The 15412-nt window shown below is 34.4% G+C and overlaps 1 protein-coding gene across 1 annotated transcript in view; it reads left to right on the top strand.

Annotated features, from left to right (window-relative positions):
- Positions 1-15412, top strand: part of LOC106461575 (microtubule-associated protein futsch-like) — a 37518-nt gene that overhangs the window by 16905 nt on the left and 5201 nt on the right. The gene's annotated exons all lie outside the window — the stretch shown is intronic.

Below are 15412 nucleotides of genomic sequence, written 5' to 3'. Positions count from 1 at the left end.
AAAGACTTGTGTCGTTAAAGTTTCGTTGGAACGAAGTTACGGAAAAATCAATTAACAAACGGAGACGTAACAATATTGTTTTGGTACTCTTTTCGCTGTAATATAGTTTTTTTATATAAAGTTTAATACAATTTTTTCAGTTAAAATATATATCTTAAAATTTACGCTGGAAAGGTTTTTATGGAGTAGCATAATATTTTATATGTTCTCGAATTCAGCTAATTAGGAATAAGTAGAACCGAGCTTCACGGGTTGTCATGACAACTTATCCCTAAACGAGTGAGCCCTGTCGAATGCGATAAATCGCAGTACAAACTGAAAAATTATTTAATATAATGTTTTCTCTATTATCCAATCCAGCTTGTAATGTTATGTAGATATTTTGTAATTTTTAATATTACACAAACCATATGTTAAGTAATCACGGAACGATAAGCACAGGTAGATTTATGACACTAAAAAAAATTAAATATACTGTGTTCTACGTTTGTGGTTTTATTTGGAGTTTGAATCTGTTAGGGTTTAAGGTTTTTCTTCATAAAATATTGCAAAATCGAAATTTGCTTAATTAAGTGTCTTATTAAGCACTAAGGTGGGTACTTTTACGTTTCTAAGAAACTTAAGATTAAATTATACTTTCAGGATTAATACTAACAGTCATATCTAAATTAAACCAGTGTTTATCTAAACAATGAAAATATCTTATTTGACAATTATAGTAAAATCTGAAATTATAACTTAAGATTGTTTTTTTTGTTATTGGATTATCTGCTGTGTCCACCGCGAGTGATTGAACTCCGGATTTTAGTGTTGTAAGTTATTGTGGAATATACAAACGTTGTTTATTAGTATCTAACTAAAACTGGCTCTAATTAACTTCAATCGGCAGTATTCTGATTTAATAAAAGCTAGTTATTGCTAAGGATGTGACATACAATGATATACTAAAGGTGGCTTCTCCAACATACTATTACATGTTTTCAAAAGAATTCTAAGAGAATTTTCTACTTATTCATTGGTCCCATGTACTTCAGATTATTTCATATCCATCCTGTACATTTTGCTATTAGAATAAAAATAATATAATCCAACACACGTAAGTGCCTCAGTTGCTGGAGTGAAGGCTTTAGTTTTGATTTAAAAGGAATGTTAATCAAGAACAAAAACTTTGATTTACCATTTGAATGAGCGAAACGATACACAAACAACAGTACTAAGGATATGTATCTGTTTCTGCTTTGAGCATGAATTGTGTGCATATGAAATTTATATATATATATATATATACTGATAATAGGATTTTTTATAAAAAGTATGAAAGTTCCAAATAATTAAAGTAATGGATAACAAATTTCTTAACTCTCTATTGTACATTGTAACACACATGTAACAAATTTATCCTTGTTGCTTAATACACAGTTCTGTAGTTGAACGCTCTTACTTCCAGGTAACAGTCTAAATAAACCATGGAAATTATGTTTGTTGGTTCATCAAGTACCCATTCATAACTTACTCAAGTATATTTCATAAAAAATTTTTGTGTGCAATATAGATTTATTTAAAAAAGAAATTTAAAGAAAACATTTTCTCACCATATTTACATAATGCGTGCAATAGAGGGTAAAAATGTAGAGATTGAGATTTTTCTATCTGGAGAACCTAAAGTCTTAATTCTAAAGCGACTTAATATTTAGAATGTTAAGAATACTTTTACGAGGCGATACATTAATAATATTTTTATAGACTTCTCGACATACGTTTGACTGTGTTTGCCTTCTTCGAATTGTCTGACGTTAGCATACAGTCAGTATTTAAAATGTCAGTCTCATTAGTTAATGTCATAGAAGTTAATTCTCGGTAAGAGAATAAGATTAACGTGATTTGAACCTACTTCGGGTAACTTGTGTGTGTTTTTAGTGTTCACATTAACTCCATGTAACAACAGTATGTCTGCGGACTTCCAGCGCTAAAATCCGGGTTTCGATACCCGTGGTGGGCCGAACACAGATAGCCCATTGTGTTGCTTTGTGCTTAATTTCAAACAAACCATGTAACTCACTTCTCGAGTGCAATATTTTATTTCGTAATAAACGGAGATAAATAGGTACAAGTCACAAGCGAATGCCCACCAATAGCAGTTGAAAAGATTATTCCAGAACTAATGATGCCATCGAAAATTAGTAGCGAGAGATGAAAACATAACAAAAAACAGCCAATCATGATCAGTTTCATAACATTTTTAATATCTTGTGAAATAGCTCTTTTTTATCATTAACATATAGAGTAACTGGAAATTCATTTGATGAAAAAATTCATTATTTGCTTTATTTCATTATACCATCCACAGATACCGTGGTTGCACATAAAATAAAATAAGGCAGAAAGTACTAAACAAAACTTGGTACGGGTAGCTAACGTATTTTCTCATGCATGAGGGATTTCAGACTATTTGGTGACTAATCTTTATAACCTTGGCTATGGATCAGTTTCACACAGTTCCAAAAAACATATGAAGTATCACCGAAGTTCCCCTCATTTGTAAAGAGATGTGCACGTTTATATATTATTCGATATTTTCAAAACAGTTGAAAAATTAAGACCTTATAATGTCTCAGTAATTAAACAATTTTTTCTCGAATATTTGCTTAAAGCTGTAGCAGCTGATCTTAATTTTGAACTGATAGACTAGAGAGAAAACTGCTCGTAAACAGTACTCACTACCAACCTTTGAGCTACTTTAGAAGAATATTAAGATTGGACCGTCACTCTTATAACAAAGTGCGAAGCGCGATTTTGCTGCAACGGTAGACAAACCATAAGCCCTAGTAATGACAGTCTAGCACGCTAACCACTAGGCCATGCTGGACCTTCTAATTAAACAGAAGCAATTTGTATTTTATTGAAATGTCACCAACATTTGTGTTCGTATTATTAAATGGGGAACAGTAAAATCAAAATCTATGTGGATTGAAATTTAATATCTTGGAGTAGAAGTCTGCCCCAAAGTATTCTGGGAGTAGGTACATGAAGTTGGCATCTAATACTTAAATATGTTGGCCAACGACACACCCAGAAAATATTTCCAGAAAAATTAAATTATTTCGTCAAAATTTTTTCCCGAATATTTCTTCTGGTAAGAAGGTGTCGTCATTTTATCTTCATAGTTTTCTAAATGGCATCATCTAACAATATTTCAGGGATAATCCCATACATCTCTTATCGGAGATGCTAAACTAATTAAATCTACCATTTCAGTTGTCTTGCGTTCTCATTACGTAGAAATATAATTTGTATTACTTTGATTTTTTATGCATTCTGCTTCGTCTTCAGAAGTTTTGCTTAACCTTCCCTGACCCTATTTCTTTCTGCTTTCCTCTACCTTTCTATAATAACAACTTGTTTTTTGCTTTGCTTTGTTGCTCGAGAGTTGCACTTTATCTTAGTTACCTAAAATTTACTTTGTATGCTTTTTTTTTGTAAATCAGTAATCATTTCTTACGTAGTAGAAGTATTCTAATACTTTGTTTTTTACAGGTTTTTCAGCTTCTATCTTTGAAGAGTTTCAACAAATCATATCCATAAAATGCTGTATGAAAGAATTGTTTTATCTTTAATTTACACATACTGTAATAGAACACACTGCGACAAGCAAGGTTTGCTTGAGTTTAAATTATCGCTTAGCGTTCTATTCACGAAGCGAGAGAGGTGACTTTTGTATTGATATATATACCCAATAACTATTTCTCGATGCAGTTTGGCCTATCACAGATGTTGACTTCCTAGTGTCAGAAGTAATTCCCACGTGAAAAATCACTCGAAGCTCTGTCTTTGAGCAGAAATTAATGCGAAAACAAACAACAACAATACAAACTCGAACATATTTCAGTAATTTTTACATGCTTTAGCAACTTAAAAAAGTCAACAGCAATCTTCCGTAATGCCATTTAAGGTACTTTGAGTCCTAGGTTAACCTGCCAAAAATGGACTTTGCACTTGTCTTTATGAATACCTTGTACAGTGCAATATTCACAAGTTTTAAACATTATGTCCGATTGGGCTATTATCGAAATTAATTTAATTCAGGGAACATGTCTCATATTGTTTTCTATGGCACTTTTAAGCTGCTATTTTTCAGGCATCCTATTTTCCAGTTTTTACGCAATTTAAATTTTATAGGCTTTACATTATTGTTGCTCTATTTTATATACATTTTTAACAATATCATTGTTCTATATATATTGCATTTTTCTATGTCATGTTTTACAGTTACGAAGATTCAACGTTGTTTTCAATATTATTCATACGACTGCCATTTACAGATTTATTGGATTAATACGAACCTTTGATTTGGAAACACGAGTCATTTTCTATTTACAAATACTATAACGTGGCCATTTTCATAATGAGAAGGGTATTATCTTGTACTGCATATAAATACATCATGAATTATTTTTCTCAAGGGTATTACTTTCAAATAACCGCGTAATGAGCCATTCTTGGTCACTTTCATAGCTTTTGTGTGAGTACAGATGCATCATGGATAATTTTTGTTCACTTTTACAACTTTTGTGTGAATACAGATGCATCATGGATCATTCTTGTTCAAGGTTATTTATTTTATATGGCTGTATCACGAGACGTCTTGTTCACTTTTTCAAAATTCGTGTGCATACAGATATACTATAGTCCATTCTCGTTCAGTGTTACTACATTTACTAGCTGCGTCGCGTCATGAACTGAAAAAAAATCCTTATCGTGATGTGTACAGCTTATGCCACTATGTTATGTGGAACACGTCAGGTATTTACTTTTATTTTTCCTGTAGTTTAGACAGATATACATTTAAAATTCACCTGAAAGGTCCCAAAAGTTTTCACACATACGTGTGTTTAGACGCGCATATAGGTTTTACAATATAGAAACTAGTTTATTGGTGTCTTAGTTACATATTGTCGTAGTTTTTTTTTTCCCCTATGCTGTTTCTAACTTTCCCATGGAAAAACTACGTAGTTTAATATACTGTATAATCTCTATAGCGAGGTAACTGTGTAAAGATTCAGCAACACCTGGAGGATGTGTCCTCCTGATTTTGCTGATGGAATGATCATAGTGACGTTGGTAGTGCATACACTTGAAAAAGATAACGCTATTGTGTTTTCTGTATAGTGATGAGCTCTCTCTATTTAAATTTGCCACAGATTTTATTTCAATTAAGAATCTTGTCCATTTAAAGGGCAACGTTGTCTTTCATCCAGTACTGAGTTGTATTTAGTTGTGTGTGTGTGTATTTAATAAAGCATGTTATTTTCATTTATTATCAACTTTGTGTCTTGTCTCTTCCTTCATTGCTGCTAGATAGGAAACTCAGCAGGTCTAAGTAATTTTCGAGTGGCATCTTCCACGAGAGAGCTCAAAAATACCAAAGGGGTATGACTCTTGAGAATGTGTGATTAGTTCAAGAATAAGGCACCAAAGGATAGTTATTTGCATTTTACTTATACTGTACATGTATCGAATACATGCAAGTGTAAAAAAAAACAAAAAAAACGTGGAACATTTTGGTGAGCAAGAAATGCTCAACTTTATAAATTAGAACAGAATAAAATGTATAGTATGTTTTATATGCCATATTTCTTTTTAATCCCTTCAGGCTGTTCCTAACTTCAAAAATAAATGAAAATACAAAAAAATGCAAATAAGAAGTGCATATATGGTACTCATTAAACATACTTCATAGTACAAAATTTACATGAAATAGGTAAGCAAATAATAGCTTAATTAAGGAGTTTAAAAATACAAATATTTAATATAATGATAAAACATCAAATGCAACATACAATGCCAAAATACCTTTTAATACTGATGAACAAACAAGCATAAAAAGAACCCTTTAACACAAATAAATTTTAACATACAAAACATAACAATGAAACCCTTTAACAAATATTCAATTTAGAACGATACATAATAAAGTTTATTTTTCAACAAAAAGTTTTATAAAATCACATAATTTACTGTACAGACTACTAGAATTCAATATTTTACATTTCAACCTCACAACCAGTTTTCATAAGTATGAAGAAACAGTAGGTAAAACACATTTACATTTAGTAAAGTTCGAAGTGGCGACACATAAGAGTCCTTTTAATTTAGAAATTCAAGTAAAACATCTTGTTTGAATTTAGTCACCCAATGGCTCAACAGTAAGTCTGAAGGCTTTTAACGCTAAAAACCGGGTTTTGATACCCGTGGTGGGCACAGCACAGATAGTCCATTGTATATCTTTGTGCTTAACTATAAGCAAATAAAAAAGATAAAATCCAAAACCTCTTTTGTTTTAATATTTTGAATATGCTTTATATGACAAATAAAAGTAAATGTCACGTTTTATAAAATGCAATAACAGTAAGATGAAACTCACTTCAAATGATGTTATCTAATCTTCTTCAATGGGTTCTCCATGGCGACCATTTAGTCCTTATTTGTGGTAGTTGTCTTGTGAATTATTTCCTTAGCCTTTGCAGATTCTGCATGATTCTGTCAAACTCCTCTTGGACCTGGCTGCAGTGGATTGTTCTGCAGAACTCCAGCGCCCCATTGTCTTTCTCTCTCTGACATAATGCCTAGACGTCTGTTCATTTTGTTTAGCAGTGGTACTTGATGTGCATTGTGTAGCACAGAGTGTAGAGAACCAGAACTGAAGTCAGTACTGTTATCAGTACCTATGAGTGGAGGTTATAGTTTTGTTCCTGACTGTGGAGTGGATTTGGGAGGCACCAGAAAAGTTGTTGTTATTCCCACATCAAAAATGTCAGCTGAATTGTCTTGGTCATTAGAAGATCTTTTCTGGATGTCTTCCATGATTGTTTGGTTGTTAAAAACAGAGCCTTCGTCCAATGGAAATTAAAAGGAGTAAAACTGCTAATGTTGTCTCCTACACAAGTAACTGAACTCAGACTAGCACTTTACAAGTATCAGTCAGCATCTCCTAACTCTGAGATTCCATCAACACAAGAATTGTACTTCCATACGACTCTAATTCCTAATACATGAAACAATTGATAATTTAGAAGATAAGGGTCGCAAAGCCCTTTCAGCTAAGTAATGTTTACAAACTACTAATCATGAACCTCGGTCATTTCAATTTTCAACATTTTAGGTATTATGTTTACTGGCATCAGCTGTACAGAGTTTGTTATGTTAAAATGATTTTGGAGCCTCAACAAGCCATTACAGCTCCTGTTAACACATACAGTCATGATCTATCTGACGATTATAAATCTTTAGAATAGTCTGTGGTAAAGTTGTTTTTTATTGCAACAGGCTCCATCATAAGGTTGTCATGTCCAAAGCACACCCATCTCTTCCCTACTGCTTTCCATAATCTACTCTGTGTAGGAGGATATTGGTTTCAACAGACCAATTGCACAAACATCCATTAATGTTGCATATGGTGACGTGGCTTGATTAATACCCATTTCATTCTCCACCTGTTTGAGATATGCAATAGTTGAATGGATATGTCTTGGAAGCGACTTTTGTCGCTTTTCCAATTGGAGATCCTTCTTTATTATATTGCATACTATTGTCTGGGACACGTGAACAGATTTTGCCACTGACCTTAGTGTTCGTAGATTCTCGCCTTTTACAAGACACCACACCTTGCTTACCATGAATGGGGTACTTCTTGCAAGCTTCTTTCATGCCACTCTTCAAAATATGCTTCCTCTTCTTACTTCTCCAGAACAGTCAGATAAGTTTCTTTCTTCCTTATAAGTTGATTTCATCATACAGTTTAATGTTTCATTGTTCTTCGAGTCAACAGATTCTTGATTCAAACAGTCGACAAAAGGATCATCAGTGGCATGTGGCTTTAGCACGCCAGTGTGTTCAACATGCTTATGCATGACATGAAACTGCTGCAGCTCTAAGTTGATAGATTGAGCTGTTTGTGAATCAGATCAGAGTCAAGTTTTTCTATGCTTCAAGCATATGCCATATATTCTGCTTTATTTCAGCATTACCCTGCTACTAATGTGAAAATTCATACATGTCAACTAACTTAGACATCAAGTATTCCACATAGCTCAGTGGGTACTTTGTTACCACTGCATTGTGGGACAGACCATACACTGAGAACTGTATTTATCAGCCAAAAAGGAGCAAGTTTTACAAGGAAACTAGTCGAAATTTACCCTATTGAAGTAGTGCAGATGTTTATGTCAGTTAGTGTGATCAGAATTAACATACTTTACAAGCTCATGCTTGATAGTTTGTATTTAGCATTATCAGGCTGCAAATTATGCAGCAAAGTACACGTACTTACTGTACCAAACACCTTACACAACTTGAAAAGTAACTGGCTGCTGAAATTAGTACCTTGGCCCATGTGGATTTCTCCAGATGTTCTTAATATGCTATTCAGTGCTCCGACAGCACATCAGTAATGGGCTGCACTTAGATATCAACCAATAGACAAGTTTCAGTCTATTTATTACTTCATTCAGTCTTTAGAATGGGATCAATCATATCCAGGGCTATTCTCTGATATGAAGAACCAACAGCTCTCTGCTGGAGTTTACTTTGGTTTGGCCAGCTTCCCCTCTAAGTAACACATTCATTATGGTGTTTACATCAGTGCTCAACAACTTGAGGTACCATAAGATAGATTCTGCACCTTGTCACAAGTGTGAAAAGTACAAATACCTGGTGGAACACAATTCTTGCATCATGAAAATGTAAAGTGCCTGTTACCTAAGAACTCTGGGGATCACTATCTGCATTATATATATGGAGAATCATGGCTAATTGGCTTATAGCAGCAGCAGAGCACACCTTTCAATACTCATAACTACTTGTACAAGAGCCACATGAAGTAGTGCCCAACATAGATCTGGATTCTTCAACAGTGCTACAAAGTAGAGATTCGTTTTTACAAAAAATGTAGAATATTCCCTTTGCACAAATGATTAAGTGATTTACCTTAGCCTATATGAAGCGTGTGAAACAAAATTATTCAAAACTCAAAAGAGTAAAAACAAAAAAGGAGCTTACCTTACCTCATAGTATCAAGCTGCTGAGCTGTAAACGTATTGAGTGAGCCTTTTCAAATTAAAAATCACAGTACAGTGAACCCTTAAAACTTTTTAGAATATTAGGATAGTCGTTTGATCCCCTTCCATACTACTCTGGCTATGCCCCTGTTCTTTTACCTACACATACGGTCCAGGATCAGGGCATTTAGTGAGTGGACAGACTCTCAAGGTTCGGTGATATAATCAGTTGGTGTTTAAGCCATGTGAATACAGCCAATGATGTAAGTCAAAGCTATTATCTCACAACATTCTAATCCAACATGCAATCTCCTTTTCAGGATTTTAAACCATTTCCAGCTTGACAGTTTTTAAAGCTGTTTGAGCATGGGCTCAACATTATGTTTTTAAAACGTCTTCACTTTTACTTCACTGAAACCACATTCAACATTAAGAATATTGAAAATGTCATGACTTGAAGCAGCTTATGAAATATAAAACTGAAAAACAAATTGTTATGTCCTAACATTAAATCAGATTTTTTAACCCAAAATAAGAAATTTTAAATTCAGGTAATTTTTGTCAATATAATAAAGCTCATTGAACAAAACAAAAAAGTTATTCACAATTTGTCTTGATAATGCTGTGTGTACGTATGCTGTTTTCTTGTGTCCAGCTACAACAGCTAAGAGGTAATGACTTTTTTGTAAAAAAGACACTAAAAGCATTGAAAATCCAGTAATTATGCGTTTTTGTTCGATCTTCCAAATTTCTGATCCTAGAGAAACCCATTTTACATTGTATTATCCATCTGCCTATTTCTTATTTAGCAATTTATTTTTCAGATGTGTACATAATTGTCTATCTTATGCAAAGCATTATGAAATTTTATCTATTTAGCAGATGTACCAGACCCTCATTGCATGATCTTAAAGAAAGAAATACAACTGGCCTATTCTTTGTCAGATATCATTTGAATGATTTTTCTTTAATTTCAGTGCCGATTCGATTAGCAGTTTTTTGTTTTGTATACAAGAACACGTTTCATCAATACCATGAGCTGTTAGCGCTAGGGCAGCTGCCATTTCAGCTAACTGTAGACCAAAGCACAGTGCCAACAGCTACTGTCACACAGAATAGCACTGTATTGATACGTACCTACTGATACTGTTTTTTATATGCAGGAAATATCTTCAACAAAGAGTAAAAAATTTGGCAAAAGGTTTACTGATTATTATGCTTTATCACAAAAGTGATTGTATATCAAATACAAAACATACGAGATATTTTACTTTTATAGAATTATGCAGTTAGGAACCACTTTGTGCCTTATCGACCATTTCAATGATGAATAGTCCATATGAATGGTGACCTTCCTACCTTACAACATCAATTGTGCACACCTCCTCAGTTTTCTTCATCTTGCAGTATATTTTATAATCAGTAACTTCTGATCAAAGCAAACTACCTACATATATCAGAGCTAAGATTAATTCAGAAAGTAACGTTACTTATTCAATATACCAGTATTACTAGTGTCAGACTGCCTCTACTAATCTAAGTAATCGGCTAACATACTTTTCATGATTATTACCGAACTAGACGACACTCACGCCAGCATTAACTTTGCATATTTGTTTACTAATAAAACAAAAGAGCTGCATAAAGTGCAAGCTAGTATTCTTGATCCTAGAGTGATCAGTGCAACCATCGCATCAATAGAATAGGACAAAAAAAAGTGATTATTAATAACTACTGGTCAAAACAAGTTATGTACATATCCCAGAGCTACAAAATAACCCAATAAATAATTTAGCTAATTTAACACACTGATATTACTAGTACCAGACCCTGAATTATCATTACTAATCTTCTTATTAGTAGAGCCATTAACATATGTTTCACAACCATCATGGTACCTGAATGAACTGCATAGGCATTGCTTAAGCAGGTATCACAAAAGGTGGTATTAACTTTATCTACATGCTTTTATTCAGTAAATGTCAGCATATGAATAACGTAATGAATTACACTCATTGCTCCATTCAGCACTACTTCAGTTCCACTATCACTGGCATCACTATCCAGCAGGAATGGACTCTATCTGTCTGGGGAAAGCTAACATTGTAGCCTCTACTTCAGTGCATTTTAGTAATTGAATAACTGAACCATAACATTCTCCAGTATTTTAGGTTTTGCCAGTGCAGGCAATGGAGTGGCAATCTTAGGGAAGTTGTATAAATTGTTGATAATATGATGCAATCCTAAGAAATACAGATCTTTCATTAGCCATAAACTAGTGTCAGTATTTGAATCCTGCAATTTTGAAGAATTCCATGTATTAAATGTGAAGCCAGCCTGCATAGGCTTACAACAGAAAAATAAAATTGTGCAATCAAATAACAAGATGTCATCAATATAGATCAATAATTTCTCTCATTTCAGCTCTACCAGCGTAAGCTTTATTAGCCATTTAAGAGTGTCAGATGCATTACACAGACAAGAGAACAAGACTTACAATTCACACAAATCATCTTTAGTGCTGAAAATAGTTTTATATCTACTCTCAACATCCATCCCAGCTTGTCATTATCGAGAAGCCAGATCTGATTCAACAGTCATCTTCCAATGCACCCAGAAATCATTTGTTCACAACAGTAGTAAGGTATTAATGTGGGTCACAGCATTCATCCATCTAAAATTAACACTCCCTCATTATGTACGCTCCTTGTTCCTGATAATCACTGTCAAGATGGTCAAACCCTCTTTAAAGACTTTATGATTCCATCCTTCAACATACACTGTACCTCAACACTGGATATATATATATATATATATATATAGTGTTCCAGAGAAACCTGTGCAACATTTCTTTGATATGATGTACATCAGTCCTTTACCTTTGTGGTGTTGAATCACTGTAGCCAAACCCAAACTGTCATCTGGTCCCATAAACACATAGACATCTTCAGCCACTAACCCTCTGGATTACTTTTGCTATGTTGAGTTCAAATTACTGTCACAGTCATCAATCAATATGCTCAGATTTTCTGGTAGCTATGCATTTGTCTATCGACATGACGTCAGACATGTGTTCTTGCTGTATAGCTAGTTCCAACCATTTGTACTTCATTTACCATGCTGATTACCATTCCAATAGAAAGCTAAGTAAAATGACAGAATATAATTACATATCAGCACCAAGATTATGCCATCAGTAGATACAGCATGTTTTCTGGTCAAAACAGTTTATTTTGTGTAGGTTCAAGTGTCACAGCAGATGGAAATAAAGCACAACATCGAGTTTGCAGTACACAACAGGACACCACTGATGTATTTGTAAGCACTGCGAATCCCTTCTCAATATACACCCATGTAATACATTGGCCTAGAGTTCTTTTTGCCTGACATTTAATGGTTTTCCCATGAAACTGAGACTAACCTGCTGCATGGAATAAACTGGCATTTACTGCATTAGGTCAATAACCAACATACCAATGCCAGAACCAATTTCAAAGACAACCACATATGTTCTGTGTGTGATAGCACTGATACACACCTTTCCAACCACATATAGTACATTAATTTTCATCGGAATGAAGTTCTTCACAATTGGTCAGAATATTGGCTTTATTTGGATTATCTAGACATCACACAGTTGACCAGTGCTCTTCTGTATTAACCAAGAACTGATCTTATTTTGTGTATGTTTATTTGCATACCAAGCACCACCCAGCTGACATCAAAACCTTCAAACATAAGTTAACTGCTGCACCATCCAGGTTAGAGGCCAAACCTAGCCTGGGCTATATTAGTTTTCTATTGCATGCTTTCATTACTTCTCCATCTATTGAGCAGTTGGATTAAATTGAATATTTTGCCTGTCTTGTCATGGGATAAATATGGTTAAGTGTGTCCATAATGGTCTATCAGCCTGCAACGAAAGAAGGTGTTCCAGTCCTTTTTTCCAGAATAACATTAAGGAGGCTATGCTCATTCCTTGATATCCAGTGTGTTTGCCTCAAGATACTAGCTAAATAGCCGTTGGAGGTTCCAAAGTGTGCTCTAATGTAAGATATGCCTTCCCATATGGATGATGCAGCTTACCTTTGAAAGTGCTCAAGTTCTCTGAGCTCCCTCTTAAATTTTAACCAACATTGCAACTCAACCACAGCTATGTCCCAGTGACGAAGCTGCTCTTTACTTAAGTGCTTCATTGAATCAATTTTTGATCTATTGAAATTCAGCATAAGATGTTGCACCACCTGTCACTGATCCCAACCATTTCAAGCAGTGCCCTGCTTGAAATATTTAATAAAGTAGTTCAGTTATCATTGCTAGAACCCTGCAGTTGAAGTAGCATCTTATCAACAATAGCATTTCAGCCAACACTTAACTGAAATGTCAATCTCAGGGACATCTATATTTGGAAATGATAATGATAATACAGAACTCTTTCAGCTCTTTGAAGTCCCAATTCTCTTCATGGTTCCTAGTGGTTCTAGAATCACATTTGTCTGTATTTAGAAACTTTCAGCTGCCCCATAGTACCCTTCAACACTTACAAACACAACGAATCTTTCCTGCTAGTTAGATATCTTTGACTAGTATACTTCACTCTCCATTAGTACTTACAGTCTTCTCTGGGTAGTCATGTGGTGGGATTTAGCCATCGTGATCAATTGTAATCTGGGTGTTTTGTACAGCTTAAGGACCATCAATCAGCAAATCCCCATATAGGCTCTTAATTGCCTGCACTTTTTGTAAACTAATGATAAATTGATAAGTAACTTTGGAGTACACAGACTGCAACTCCACTTCTTTAGTTTTCAGCTGAATAATGGTCATATACATTGCTCTCTGGAGCAATAGCTAAAGACTAATGGTCAGATATGACTTTTCCTGGACCTGGCTAATCTTTCAGATCAAGATCTACCCTTACTGTTAAACTTCTTCCCTTATTCATAAGGCTGACTGGGGCCTGGAATTAAGGTTTTTCCAAGGATTACATTCCTTCCTCTACAATCAAAAACATCTCGCTCTGCACTTTAGAGCTGTGGGTGTATTATAATTATTATTCATTATTCAGACTGGTAAAATCAGCCCAAGAGCTGGAAGTGAGTGGTGTTGACTAGTCTATGACTTAAAAATCATGAAATTCTAGCATAGATAACGTGTAGCTTTGCATGAAATACAGCAAGAAAACAAACTAAAATGCTTCTTCTAGAAAATGCTATTTCCAAGTTTTTATGAAGTTCAAACTTATTTTATACAACGGCACTATAGGAGCACAGTGAAGTAGACTAAACAAAACGAACAGAAAATCCCATGATAACAGGTCCTGTGAGTGGTAATGGCATTAGATTTTCAACACTATTGCCGTATTTGTAGATACAGTGATCACTTTCAAGTAAGAATACTAACCACTCTAACAGTAACTGTAGCAGAAAATTTGTCATGGAGTTATGCTGAGTTTCTAACCTGATTGAGTTGAAGGAAAGAGACTGAACACACTGTATAACAGTATAATTAACAACATAAAAAATGTAGATACAATTCTTTATGGGCATTATGAGTACACACTAGGCCAAAGTCAGAATAAAAACTTAAGATAATCTGACTGTATTGATAGAATTAACCAATATATATACAATTGGATCAACTCTCCCAGCGTGTATTGTCATCCAGCTTGACATGGCCCGGTAGTTGGAGTATTCGACTCGAAATTTGCTGGTCACGGTATAGAAACATACTCGCCCTTTCAGCCGTATGGACGTTATAATGTGGCAGACAGTTCCAAATTTCGTTGGTAAAAAGTAGCACAAGAATTGGCGGTGGATAGTATTGAATTTCTCAGTCTAGCTGCATTCCTTCTACTCTATCACTTCAAAATTAGGCACGACCAAACAGATACTTTTTTGAGTAGTTTTGCAAAAAAATATGAAAAACAAACAGTAAATCCGACAACAGCATTGCCACCCATGTTACTTGGTCATTCCACAAGTAAAAATAGGAAGGACAAAACTACCTCTACACTGCAGTTGTTATTAGAAAACATATGATCAAAGTCTAATGAGGTATAGTTCAGAAACATCAAAGGGAAAATTATTTTTGATAATGTGTGACTAGCTCAGAATAAGTCACCTTATCTGAACGTAGTTATCTAACCTATATAAAAGCCTCTCTGTGTGTCACGTCACATAACACTTGCTTTTTTTCTCTTTTTTATTTCTCTGAATAGGAGGAGACATAAAAGTCAAAATGCATTTATCCAGATAGAATAGTTCGATTACTGTCTGCACATTACGATTTTAGTGACGGTGGTGCCGTGAAACCTTATAAGTGTAGTCAGTGTTGGTATAATAAGCCTAAAGTAAAGA

Source organism: Limulus polyphemus, unplaced genomic scaffold (genome assembly GCF_000517525.1).
Source record: "Limulus polyphemus unplaced genomic scaffold, Limulus_polyphemus-2.1.2 Scaffold990, whole genome shotgun sequence".
Classification (NCBI taxonomy): domain Eukaryota; kingdom Metazoa; phylum Arthropoda; class Merostomata; order Xiphosura; family Limulidae; genus Limulus; species Limulus polyphemus.
Note: the sequence above shows the minus strand (reverse complement) of the source record. Positions and strands in the feature narration are given on the sequence as shown.